Here is a 15,012-nt window from a genome sequence, read left to right as displayed (position 1 = left end):
AATGAATTCAAGACTGAGATCCAAATATTCCTTTCCTCCTCAACTCCTACTATTAGGAGCTTTCATGATCCATAATGACATTCCCTCAAATTCTCTAATGACTCAGTTCTGTAGTTTACTTCCCATGACCTACTCCTCTACTCCATCTCAGTCATACACCAAGATGGTCATGCCTCTATCTTGTCATCAGTATTACTCTGCACTGAGCCCCCTCCCTTTGACCTCAGACATTTATTAATGGTATGACCCTAAGCTTGTCACTTAACCCTGTTTGCCTCAACTTTCTTATTTGTAAAATGAGCTGGAGAAGGAAATGGCAACCACACCAGTATCTTTGCCAAGAAAATCCAAAATCAGGTCATGAGAAGTTGGACATTATTGAACAATAACAAATCAAGAATAACTGAAAGATGGGCAGAGTCAAGGTGGCGGCCTAGAAGGAGCAGAAGTTCAGACCTCTGGATACCCTTCCTACCCTGGATACCCACAAAATGAATGCTCCCAGGGGACTGAAAACCAAACTTAACAACAAGACAGAGCCAAGGAATCCTCCGGCTGGACTTAATTCAAAAGGTACGCCCCCTGAAAAGCCAGAATCCAAGAATACTCAGGTTTAAGGGGAAGACAAAAGGAAGGTCCTAGGATCCATCTCCCCTCACACCCAGAGCACTGAGATTCCAGTGGCAGTGGGAACTTCTGGGCGGGCAAAGGTGCTGGTCTGAAGGGCATACTTTGCAAACACGGCTGGCCAAGTTCAGAGCATTCAACACAGATGGCAGGGAAGGAGCTAGAGAGGGAGCATAGACCTGGCAGCCTCACCAGAGCTGTGGAGATCCTTCATATTTGCTCCAGCCTTCCAGGAAGTTTTGGACTCAGAGCACACCCAGCCCAACTAAGCTGAACTTAATCCCATCAAAAGTCTCCAGAACTCAGGGAAGCCCAGGCTCTACATTCATCCTCATTGACTGCTGGACTTTAATCCAATCAAAAGCCTCCAGAGGACAGGGAAGCTCAAACCCCAATAACCCCCCACCAGAGACTACACCAAGAGATCTCCTGTTAAAGCTCCAAGAGGGGAGACTGACAGAAGCCCCCAAAACCAAAAAAATAAGAGGAGCAAGAGCACAGACAAATATGGGGAGTAAAGAAGGGGTGAATTTGAGCAAACAACAGAAAAAGAAGAAAGAAATTACAATAGACAGCTTCTACTCAGCAAATGGAACAGAGGGGAAGAGATCAGCAAATGCTAAATCAGAAATCCCAGCGAATTGGATACAGGCTGTGGAAGAACTCAAAACACAATTAAGAGAGTCTGAAGATAATTGGGAGAAGAACTTAAAAATTAAGGTAAGTCATCTGGAAACAGAAGCACTTGAACTAAAACAAGAAAATGGTGTCTTGAAAGCCAAAATCAACCAGCTGGAAAATGAGGCAAAGGAGATGAAAGATGAGCCAAAGGAAATGAAAGATGAGGTAAAGAGGATGAAAGATGACCTTCAAAGAAAATCAGACCAGAAGGAAAAGGATGACCAAAAATCCAGGGATGGAATCCAGTCTTTAAGAACAAGAATACAACAACTGGAATTAAGTGACCTCACAAGGCAGCAGGACACTATAAAACAAAATGAAAAGAATGAAAAAAATGAGGAAAGTATTAACCATTTCATTTATAAGATTTAGAAAATCGTTCAAGAAGAGACAATTTAAGAATCATTGGTCTACCAGAAGGCCATGACAAAAGAAAAAGCCTGGACATAATATTACAAGAAATTATTCAGGAAAACTGTCCTGATATCCTAGAACAAGAGGGGAAAGTGGAGATTGAAAGAATCCACAGATCACCTCCTGTATTTAATCCCCAACTGACAACACCCAGGAATGTTATAGCCAAATTCAAAAACTATCAGACCAAAGAAAAGATATTACAAGTTGCCAAGAAGAAGCCATTCAGATACCACGGAAACACAGTGAGGATAACACAGGATCTGGCTGCATCCACACTGAAGAACCGAAAGGCATGGAATATAATATTTCAGAAAGCAAGGGAACTAGGTCTACAACCAAGAATCAAATACCCATCAAAACTGACTATATTCTTACAGGGGAAAGTATGGTCATTCAACACAGTAGAAGAATTCCAAGCATTCGTAAAGAAAAGACCAGACCTGAACAGAAAATTTAATGTCCAAGCACAGAACTCAAGAGAAGCATCAAAATGTAATTAAAAAAGAGGGGGAAAAGAAAAACAAAACAACAACAAAAAATTTTTTAAGAGACTCAATAAGTTAAAATGATATGTATCCCTATAAGAAAAGAGGTCATTGGTAACTCTTAAAAAATGTTGCTATCACATCGGTAACTCTTAAAAAATGTTGCTATCACCTGGGCAGCTAGAAGAATTACACTTAGAGGGAACAGTGACAAACTGGATAGGATGAAAAGACAAGACATAAATAGGTATATAGATATATGCATGCATAAATACATATACATGTGTGTGTGTATATATATATACACACACACACACAAAATCAGAGCTAAAAAAAAGGTTAATATTAAAAGAAATGGGAAAAGAAACAAATGGGGGGAAATTTATATGTCACAAAGAAGGTCATGGTGGGAGGGGGGAGAACATCGATACACTGGAAGGGTAAAGAGGTTGGAGATAGGAAATACTCAACTCTTACATACTTTGAAACTTACCCAAAGAGGGAAGAACAATCCAATCCATTGGGGCAGAGAATAGATTTGCATCCTATAGGGGAGCAGAAGGGTAAAAAATGGACTGGTGGGGAGGGAAGCAGTACAAGGGAGGGAGAGGGTGGGGGGCAATTTTAAAAAGACTACAGGGGAAAATAAAGGGGGAATAAGAAGGGAGGGAGATAGAAAGGGAAGTAAAATAAGGGTGGGAACTAGGGGGACTGATTATAAACAAACATTGGTGTAGAAGGAAATAGTGAAAGAAGAAAAGGCAGGACCAAGAGTAGAAATCAAAATGCTGGGAAATACACAGCTAGTAATCATAGCTCTGAATGTGAATGGAATGAATTCACCCATACAATGCAAGCAAATAGCAGAGTGGATTAGAATCCAAAACCCTACCATATGCTGTCTGCAAGAAACACACACGAGGAAGGTAGATACGCATAGGGTGAAAGTAAGAGGATGGAGCCAAATCTATTGGGCATCAACTGATAAAAAGAAAGCAGGAGTTGTAATCATGATATCTGACAAAGCCAAAGTAAAAATAAATCTAGTTAAAAGAGATAGGGAAGGTAATTACATCCTGATAAAAGGCAGTATAGACAATGAGGAAATATCTGTACTCAATATGTATGCACCAAATGGCATAGCATCCAAATTGCTAAAAGAGAAACTAGAGGAGCTCAAGGATGAAATAGATAGAAAAACTATACTAGTGAGAGATCTGAACCTTCCTCTTTCCAAACTAGATAAATCAAACTAAAAAATAAATAAGAAAGAAGTGAGAGAAGTGAATGAAATCTTAGAAAAATTAGAGTTAGTAGACAGGTGGAGAAAAATAAATAGGAGAAAAACAAAAAGGAGTACACCTTCTTTTCAGCAGCACATGGTACATTCACAAAAATTGACCATGTATTAGGGCACAAAAATATTGCAAACAAGTGCAAAAAGACAGACATAATAAATGCAACCTTCTCAGACCACAATGCAATGAAAATAATAATTAGTAAGGATACATGGAGAGATAAATAAAAAATTAATTGGAAATTAAACAATATGATTCTTCAGAACTGACTAGTTAAAGAACAAATCATAGAAACAATTAATAACTTCATTAAAGAAAATGACAATGGTGAGACATCCTTTCAAAACCTATGGGATGTAGCCAAAGCAGTACTTGGGGGAAATTTATATCCTTAAGTTCATATATAAACAAATTAAGAAGAGCAGAGGTCAATGAATTGGGCATGCAAATTAAAAAACTAGAAAGTGAACAAATTAAAAGTCCTCAGATGAAGACTAAATTAGAGATCCTAAAAATCAAAGGAGAAATCAATAAAATTGAAAGTCAAAGAACTATTGATTTAATAAATGAGACTAAAAGCTGGTACTTTGAAAAAACAAATAAAATAGTCAAAGTACCAGTCAGTCTAATTAAAAAAAGGAAAGAAAAAAAAACCAAATGGACAGTATCCAAGATGAAAAGGGAGACCTCACCTCTAATGAAGAGGAAATTAAGGCAATCATTAAAAACTACTATGCCCAATTATATGGCAATCTAGGTGATATGGATGAATACTTACAAAAATATAAATTGCCTAGACTAACAGAGGAATAAATAAATTACCTTAACAACCCCATATCAGAAAAAGAAATTGAACAAGCCATCAAAGAAATCCCTAAGAAAAAATCCCCAGGTCCAGATGGATTCACAAATGAATTCTAGCAAACATTCAAAGAACAACTAATCCCAATATTATACAAACTATTTGACAGAATAAGCCAAGAAGGGGTTCTACCAAATTCTTTTTAAGACACAAACATGGTACTGATCCCAAAGCCAGGCAGGTTAAAAAACAGAGAAAGAAAACTATAGGCCAATCTCCTAATGAATATAGATGCAAAAATCTTAAATAGGATACTAGCAAAAAAAACTCCAGCAAGTCATCACAAGGGTCATCCACTATGACCAGGCAGGATTCATACCAGGAATGCAAGGATGGTTCAATATTAGGAAAACCATCCACATAATTGACCATATTAACAAGCAAACTGACAAAAATCACATGATTATCTTAATAGATGCAGAAAAAACCTTTGATAAAATACAATACCCATTCCTATTGAAAACACTAGAAAATATAGGAATAGAAGGGCCTTTCCTAAAAATAATAAACAGTATATATCTTAAACCACCAGCAAACATCATTTGCAATGGGGATAAACTCAAAGCCTTCTCAATAAGAGAAGGAGTAAAACAAGGATGCCCATTATCACCTTTATTATTTAATATTGTACTAGAAACACTAGCAGTAGCAATTAGAGAAGAAAAAGAAATTGAAGGTATTAAAATTGGCAATGAGGAGACCAGGCTGTCACTCTTTGTGGATGATATGATGATTTACTTAAAGAATCCTAGAGAATCAACTAAAAAGCTAGTCAAAATAATCAACAACTTTAGCAAAGTTGCAGGATATAAAATAAACCTGCATAAGTCATCAGCATTTCTATGTATCTCTAACCTATTTCAGCAGCAAGAATTAGAAAGAGAAATACCATTTAAAATCACCCTAGACAATATAAAATACTTAGGAATCTATCTGCCGAGATAAACACAGGAACTATCATAACACAACTACAAAACACTCTCCATACAATTAAAACTAGATCTAAACAATTGGAAAAACATTGATTGGTCATGGGTGGGATGAGCTAACATAATAAAAATGACAATCCTACCCAAATTAATTTACTTCTTTAGTGCCATACCCATTGAACTTCCAAAAAACTTTTTTACTGAATTAGAGAAAACCATAACAAAGTTCATTTGGAAGAACAAAGGATCAAGGATATCCAGGGAAATAATGAAAAAAAAATACAAAGGAAGGTGGCCTTGCAGTCCCAGATCTCAGACTATATTACAAAGCAGCGGTCATCAAAACAATTTGGTACTGGCTAAGAGACAGAAAGGAGGATCAGTGGAATAGACTTGGGGTAAATGATCTCAGAAAGACAGTCTATGACAAATCCAAAGATCCCAGCTTTTGTGACAAAAATCCACTATTTGATAAAAACTTCTGGGGAAATTGGAAGACAGTGTAGGAGAGATTAGGTTTGGAACAACACCTCACACCCTACACCAAGATAAAATCAGAATGGGTGAAATACTTGAATATAAAGAAGGAACTGTAAATAAATTAGGTGAACACAGAATAGTATATATGTCAGACCTTTGGGAAGGGAAAGATTTTAAAACCAAGCAAGTCTTGGTTTTAAGAGTCACAAAATGTACAATAAATAATTTTGACTACATCAAATTAAAAAGTTTTTGTACAAACAAAGCCAATGTAACTAAAATTAGAAGGGAAGCAACAAATTGGGAAACCATCTTCATAACAAAAACCTCGGACAAAGGTCTAATTACTCAAATTTATAAAGAGCTAAATCTATTGTACAAAAAATCAAGCCATTCTCCAATTGAAAAATGGGCAAGGGACATGAATAGGCAGTTTTCAGCCAAAGAAATCAAAACTATTAATAAGCACATTAAAAAGTGTTCTAAATCTCTTATAATCAGAGACATGCAAATCAAAACAACTCTGAGGTATCACCTCACATAGCAGATTGGCCAACATAACAGCAAAGGAAAGTAATGAATGCTGGGGGTGATGTGGCAAAGTGGGGACACTAATTCATTGCTGGTGGAGTTGTGAATTGATCCAACCATTCTGGAGGGCAATTTGGAACTATGCCCAAAGGGTGATAAAAGACTGTCTGCCCTTTGATCCAGCCATAGCACTGCTGGGTTTGTACCCCAAAGAGACAATAAGTAAAAAGATTTGTACAAGAATATTCATAGCTGTGTTCTTTGTGGTGGCCAAAAATTGGAAAACGAGGGGATGCCCTTCAATTGGGGAATGGCTGAACAAATTGTGGTATATGTTGGTGATGGAATACTCTTGTGCTCAAAGGAATAATAAAGTGGAGGAATTCCATGGAGACTGGAACAACCTCCAGGAAGTGATGCAGAGCAAGAGGAGCAGAACCAGGAAAACATTATATACAGAGACTGATGCACTGTGGTACAATCGAACGTAATGGACTTCTCCATTAATGGCAATGCAGTGATTCTGAACAATCTGCAGGGATCTATGAGAAAAAACACTATCCTTAAGCAGAGGACAAACTGTAGGAGTAAAAACACCGAGGAAAGGCAACTGATTGACTACAGGGGTGGAAGGGACATGATTGAGGAGAGATGCTAAATGAGCACCCTAATGTAAATACCAACAACAAGGAAATGGGTTCAGAGCAAGGACACATGTGATACCCAGTGGAATCACATGTTGGCTAGGGGAGGAGTGGCGGGAGGGGGGGAGGCAAAGAAAATGATCTTCTATGTTTCCAAGGAATTACGTATGACCAAATAAAATAATGTTTAAAAACTAAAAAAAAAAAGAGTAACACAAAGACTTACAATTTACAATAACTATAATATTTTAACTGGGAGAAAAATCCCAGCAAGAGTAATTTCTATCCTGTAATGCAACTACAAATGATTTTGCATTACTTCTAGAAATGCATTTCCACCATTTATTTTGCTCTGCATACCCCCCCCCCCAAATATGTCCTTTCAGGAATTCTCTTCATCTTCATAATATAATAATTTAAAAGTTCCCATCGAGAAATAAACTTCACCTTTTTTTCTCTTTGTCTTTTCTAGATTCTATAAAATTCAAGCCACCCATAAATCTAGATCACAGTCTCCCCCTAAAGGAGTGTTTGTGAGAAAGAATTGAAACACACTGATAGAAAGAAATCTAGCAGGAAAGTACGTGACTGAAGAAACTCAAAGTACAAGGTTACCTAAAACTCTGCAATGAATATCTTGATATCTTTAGTTACTTCAGGAACAATAAAATAAGTTCCTTTCTAATTGCCCCCTTTCCCCTGCATCTGGCTTTCATTACTCTCCTGCTGGGGAAAAAAATGGCTCATTTTGTACTTAGATAGACAGACAAATAGCCAGAAACAGAGAATTTTTAAGTACTTGGTTTCTGTTAGAGAATATGTTTTGTGACTAGTGTCCTTAAGCCAGAGAACTGCAAAGTTTCTCAGGTTAAATCTTTATGAAGTATGAACAACTCATCCCACTCACTCCACCACTTGGTCCAATCATCTTTCAGCCTGCCAAGCCTCTTCCTGAAGGAAAGTATATGTTAAACTTCTCTTTTCACTTCTGTTTCCCCTCCAAAAACAGAGGGCAGTACAAAAATATTTATAGTCTTGCTCTTTGTAGTGGCAAAAAATTAGCATATGAAGGAATGCCCTTCAATTGGGGAATGGCTGAACAAATTGTGGTATATGTTGGTGATGGAATACTATTGTGCTAAAAGGAATAATGAACTGGAGGGATTCCATGTGAACTGGAACAACCTTTAGGAATTGATGTAGAGTGAAAGGAGCAGAGCCAGGAGAACATTACAAAGACTGATACACTGTGGCACAATTGAATGTAATGGATTTCTCTACTAGCAGCAATGCAATGATCCAGGACAATCCAGAGGGACTTATGAGAAAGAGCACTCTCCACATCCAGAGAAATAACTGTGGAAGTAGAAACACAGAAGAAAAACAACTGCTTGATCACCTGGGTTAATGGGGATATGATTGGGGATGTAGACTCTAAACAATCATTCTAGTCCAAATATTAATAATATGGAAATAGATCTTGATCGATGACACATATAAAACTCAGTATAATTGCTCGTTGGATATGGGAAGGGGGTGGGAGGAGGGAAGGGATAGAACATGAATCATGGAAACATGGAAAAATATTCTAAATTAATTATTTAAATAAAATGTTTCAGATCACAAAAACAGAGGGCAGTAGAGAGCAACCACAGGACAGCTAGGTGGCATATTGAATAGAGAGGGCTAAACCTATATTCAGAAAAACCTGATTTCCAAGCCAGTCTTAGACACTTGAAATTTACTAGCTGTGTAACTCTGGGCAACTCACTCAATCCTTTTGGCCTCAGTTTCCTCATTTATAAAATGACGATAATAATAGCACCCATTGTCCAGGATTGTTGTAAGGAAATAAAGGTAGCTAAAGGCTCCAGAGGATAGTGAACTGGACCTATAGAAAGGGATACTTGAGTTCAATTCTGGCCTTATAGAGTTACCTCCTGGGTGACTTTGGGTGAATCTCTTCATCTCTGCCTTAATCCAATGGAGAAGGAAATGGAAAAATACTCCACTATCTCTGTCAATTTTTTTGTTAATTTTCTTTTCCATGAAAAGTATAGCCCATGATGTCAGGAAGAGTCACACAGGACTAAACAATGGAACAACAAGAGAGTAACCATGCACCTTTGAAAGTTTACTCCTGTCTTAAACTATAGAGAACAATGGAGGGCAAGATATTCAAATAGCAGCAGAATTTATCTCTCTTCCACTGAATTGTCTATTTTTAAAAAATCAACAAAATTTGTCAATAGTACCTTTCTTCCGATCATCAGCCTTCCCAAAAAGCAGGAGATACATGTCTTTCCAGTTAGTCACATGCCTGTTTCATCATAGCTTCTTCACTTTTAACCTTCACATTGCCTCAGAATAGCACCTCCTACAGGTCAGTGATAGCAGCTTTTCCTTATCAGTTGAACTCCAAAGTGTGTATGGGGTATTCAGGGACGACAAGCATCTCTGGCTTGAGGGCTTTCCAAGCTCACCCACCTCTGCTGTCCACCTTACACCAAAGTTTCCCCTGTGGCTCTAAGAAACTACAGCAAACCCAGAAATCACACCCCACGAGAACCATCTTGGCAGGGAGCTAAACCAAATTGAGGCTAATCAAAAGGGGTTTCCATCCCTTCAGTGGGTTAGAGGGATGTCTACTCCGAGCATGTGAGGATTTCCCCAGAAGAATGGGCAAATTAGTACCATTGGTTCCAACAGCCATGAGACAACTAAACTGAGCCATGGATATAAAATAAATATAAACTAAAATAAATGTGAAGCCCTTGTAACGTGGTCAGACATAAAAAATGCCAAGCTTCTAGATATCACCAACAAAGTATTTCAAGAAGAGATCACAAGAGATAACCCATTTAAAATAATCATAGATAAAATCAAATACCCAGGAGGGTATACAATTGTCCTGCAACCAGATTTAGATGACTAGAAGAGAGATTGAAACGCAAAACTTTGTGCAACTCTACCTCACTTAAATTTAGCTGATATGCAAATCAAGACATCGTACTGTGATATCATTGGTCCTCTTCAAAAATGAAAAACAAGAAATCTAACCTTCTGTCAAAGAACCCCAAAGTCTCTATTTAATCTTCCCATAGCATCCAGTGATTTCACTTAAAATTCTGTTAATTATTACCTTTAAGCCACTAGAAAAAAGACACATGCAAGTGAATTGATGCACTGGCGTTCAGCAACATCTTTACCTTAGCCACTTCTCTACCTTCAAAAGGGATCTCTTAACACTTTCATTTAAGAGGAAGATCTCTGGCCCTGCCATAGTATATGTATATGTATATGTATATGTATATGTATATGTATATGTATATGTATATGTATATGTATATGTATATGTATATGTATATGTATATGTATGTGTATGTGTATGTGTATGTGTATGTGTATATGTATGTGTATATGTATATGTATGTGTATATGTATGTGTATGTGTATGTGTATGTGTATATGCATGTGTATGTGTATGTGTATGTGTATGTGTATGTGTATATGTATATGTATGTGTATGTGTATGTGTATATGTATATGTATGTGTATATGTATGTGTATGTGTATGTGTATGTGTATATGCATGTGTATGTGTATGTGTATGTGTATGTGTATATGTATATGTATGTGTATGTGTATGTGTATATGTATATGTATATGTATGTGTATGTGTATGTGTATATGTATATGTATATGTATATGTATGTGTATATGTATATGTATGTGTATGTGTATATGTATATGTATATGTATGTGTATGTGTATGTGTATGTGTATGTGTATGTGTATATGTGTATATGTCCTTGACATTTTGTTTCAGAAACTGAACTTTTGACTGGTGTATTTTGTCATTTTGGAGGGATGCACTTTTCTTTTACTCTTTTACTCTTTCTTTCAGCAACCAAATTGTTTACATTTGAAAAAAGTACCCTTTTCTGGTTGTGTGACCCTGGGCAAGTCACTTTGCCCTTATCATTCTTCTGCCTTAGAATCAGTAAATAGTATTGATTCTAAGATGAAAAGGAAGGAAGGAAGGAAGGAACAAACGAACGAATGAACGAGCGAACAAAGGAAGGAAGGAACGAAGGAAGGAAGGAAGGAACGAAGGAAGGAACGAAGAAACGAAGGAAGGAACGAAGAAACGAAGGAAGGAACGAAGGAAGGAAGGAAAGAAGGAAGGCAGGAAGGAAGGAAGAAAGGAAGGAAGGAAGGAAGGAAGGAAGGAAGGAAGGAAGGAAGGAAGGAAGGAAGGAAGGAAGGAAGGAAGGAAGGAAGGAAGGAAGGAAGGAAGGAAGGAAGGAAGGAAGGAAAGAAGGAAGGAAGGAAGGAAGGAAGGAAGGAAGGAAGGAAGGAAGGAAGGAAGGAAGGAAGGAAGGAAGGAAGGAAGGAAGGAAGGAAGGAAGGAAGGAAGGAAGGAAGGAAGATTTCCTTTATGTATCTGTTCCTAAACTTGTTGTTGACTTACTATATTTAAGCCTAATGGATTATTCTTTTTTCCTAAAAGACTTCAAATTAGGTTTTAAGAAGAAAGGCCACTGCCTCTGAGTTCATTTGTCACTACCTCTATGAAATAACATTCTCCTCAATCCTAGGCAAGGTTGTTGGATCTCTATACATGGTATCTTTTTTTTTAACCCTTACCTTCTGTCTTGGAATCAATACTATGTATTGATACTGTTCCAAGGCAGAAGAGTAGTAAAGACTAGGCAACGGGGCTTAAGTGACTTGCCCAGGGTCACACCGCTAGGAAGTGTCGGAGACCAGATTTTAACCTAGGAGCTCCCATCTTTAGACCTGACTCTCAAATCCATTGAGCTACCCATCTGCCCCCCTACATGCTATCTTCTTACTAGAATTGATTTCTGATCTCTTAATAAGAACAGCTAGTACCAGGATCAGCTGCGAATGGCTTGGCTCTTCTCAGCAATCCAAGGTCATGTGGAGGATTTATGATGAAAAATGCTGCCCACCTCCAGAGAAAGAAATGATGGAGTTCGACTGCAGATCGAAGCATCCCCCTTCTTTTAAACAACTTTCTTTGTTATTCGTTTTTTTCTTTTTGGTCAGCATTTCCTTGTGCAACAGCTAACATGGAAATGTTTTTCATCCCCGCATATGTAGAATTTATATCAAGTTGCTTATCTTCTCAAGGAGCAGGGAGAGGAGGAAGAGAATTTGATAACGGTTCCATTAGGCAACCCCCCCCCCAATATTTATTAAGAAATGAGGTTTTGTGCAGAAGAATGTGAAATTGCTTTAGGGCATGTTGAGGAATGTTTGCTGCACGCTCATGTGGAAATAACCTCCAAATAATTTACAGCTCATCACCAACAGATGTAAAGAAGTCAGTTCAAGAGATTTCAATTTGGAGAGTCAGGTATACATTGAAACTCTGGGAGTGGAAATCTTTTTCTGCCATATTTCAATTCTCGGGAATACTACATCATCATCCTGTAAGAGTCACCTGATTGCTAATCAAAGCACGCCATGTTTCACTTTATTTCCTTCATGAGTTTTTTGTTGCATGTGTGATATGGGTCTTCTGTCATGGCACGAGGAGTATGGAAAAATACGTATTGCATGAAAATACTGGCCTAACCTATAGCAGACTATTTACTGCCTTGGGGTGGGGGAAAGGGAGAGAGGGAGAGAAGCTGAGAAGGAAGGGTCACTCCTTCCAAACTTTTGTTATTGTTTCATTGTTCAACCACGTCCAACTCTTTGAGATCCCTTATAAAGGTTCTTGGCAAAGCCGCTGGTGTAGTTTGCCATTTTCTTCTCCAATGGATTAAGGTAAAAGGAGGTTAAGTGACTTTCACAAGGTCATAAAGCTAGTAAGTGACCAAGGCCAGATTTATTCAATTGTGGGAACTAGGAGAAAACTTTATTGCATTGTTTCAACCTAGACCACATGGCAGGGAAACTGAACCATCTCTCCTTGCTCTTTAGAGAGCCCGAACTAAGGACTCAAGTTACATTGAACAGAAATCCAGTCAAATCCTAAGATAGAAGCAAGGAATTTTTGACAATTGCACATGTCAAGCAGCCCATGTGCCTTACCTGAAAGCACCCCGTACTGATCAATTAATAATTGTGTCCATGTTCCTCTGATTGCTAAGAGACTTGGGAAGAGCAAAACAATCATTTTTTTCTGAATTCAGAGAATCTCTTCATCTCTTTCCTCTCTCTTCCAACTTGGAAAATCTCTAATCTTTTATCCCATCAGAAATCAGATTACCTAATGTATTATTTTCTCATAGTTATTTGATCTTATTTGATTGAATGTTTTTAACATATAAAAGTCTTATCTCCTCCTGCATTCAGGGTCCAGCCTTGAGCTGATGAAAGGTTGTGGTCCTGACTTGTTGGACAAATGGCATGCATTGCTTAATAAATCAATATACTTGAACATTATGGAAATATGTTTTGTGTGATAAGTCATGTATAACCCAGATTGAATTGCCAATTCAATAAGGGGGGAAAGAAGAGGAGAGAGAGACAATTTGGAACAGAAAACTGTATGGAGGGGGCAGCTGGATGACTCAGTGGATTGAGAGCCAGGTCTAGAGATGGGAGGTCCTGGGTTCAAATCTGACCTCAGACACTTCCCAACTGTGTGACCCTGGACAAGTCACTTAACCCCCATTGTCTAACCCTTACTGCTCTTCTGCCTTAGAACCAATACCCAGTATTGATTCCAAGATGGAAGGTGAGGGTTTAAAAATGTCATATAGAAATTTGTTATGACATGTAATTGGTATAAATAAATAAGTGAATAAATATTCTTAGAGGATAGAACTTTTTATTTCCTCAGGCATTTCATCTTTCACTCACCACAATCCCTGCAGTACTTGTTATTTTCCTTTTCTGTCATTTTACCTAATCTGATGTGTGGAAGGTGGTACCTCACAGTTTTAATTTGCTTTTCTCTAATTGTTAATGAATTAGAGAGGTGTTTATTTTTTTCCATGACTATTGACAGTTTTGATTTCTTCCTCTGAAAACTGTGAGTAACTTTTGACCTTTTGTCAGCTGGGGAATGGTTCTTGCCATTGTAAATTTGGCTAAATTCCCTTATATGTTTTAGAAATGAGATTTTTATCAGGGAAATTTACCGCAGAATTTTCCTCCACTTTCCTACCTTTTTTTCTCATTTTAGTTGCTGTGGTTTTGTTTGTGAAAAAAATCAACTTTAACTTTCTCTCCTGTGAACCTCTTCATCTCTTTTTTGGTCATGAACTCTTCCGTTATCCAAAGATCTGACAGGTAATTTCTTCCTATTTGCTTTTATCACCCTTTATGTCTAAATCAAGTACTGATTTTGAATTAATTCTGGTCTAAGCCTACTTTCTGCCAGACTACTTTCAATTTTTCCCAACAGTTTTTGTCTTGCCCCACTAGCTGGGATCTTTGGGTTTAATCAAATATTAGGTTACTGTGTTCAGTTGCTCCTGTGTATTATTTGCTAATCTGGTCCATTATTCAGCTACTGTATTTCTGACCCAGAACCAAATGAAATAATGCCTGCTAAAAAAAAAGCAGCTTGTATTATAATGGGAGAAACAAGAACATATTTAAAATTCAGCGTAATTATCAAGTGAATAAATACAAACGTGTATGAAGTAGTAAACACAAGCTAGTTTAGGAAGGAGAATGCTAGTAGTAAGGGGTATTGGGAAAGGATTCACATGGGAAATAGTATTGAGCTATATTTTTTTTAACCCTTACCTTCCATCTTGGAGTCAATACTGTGTATTGGCTCCAAGGGAGAAGAGTGGTAAGGGCTAGGCAGTGGGGGTTAAGTGACTTGCCTAGGGTCACACAGCTAGGAAATGTCTGAGGCCAGATTTGAACCCAGGACCTCCCGTCTCTGGGCCTGGCTCTCAATTCACTGAGCTACCCAGCTGCCCCCTGAGCTATATTTTAAAGGTAGAGATGCACTATAAAAAGCAGAGGTCAGGAGAAATTGCATTCCAGGCATATGGGACCAGCATGGACATGGGATATAAAATGTCATGTGTTAGGATCAGAGGAAAGTCTATTTGGCTG

Source organism: Monodelphis domestica, chromosome 4 (genome assembly GCF_027887165.1).
Source record: "Monodelphis domestica isolate mMonDom1 chromosome 4, mMonDom1.pri, whole genome shotgun sequence".
Lineage (NCBI taxonomy): Eukaryota > Metazoa > Chordata > Mammalia > Didelphimorphia > Didelphidae > Monodelphis > Monodelphis domestica.
Note: the sequence above shows the minus strand (reverse complement) of the source record.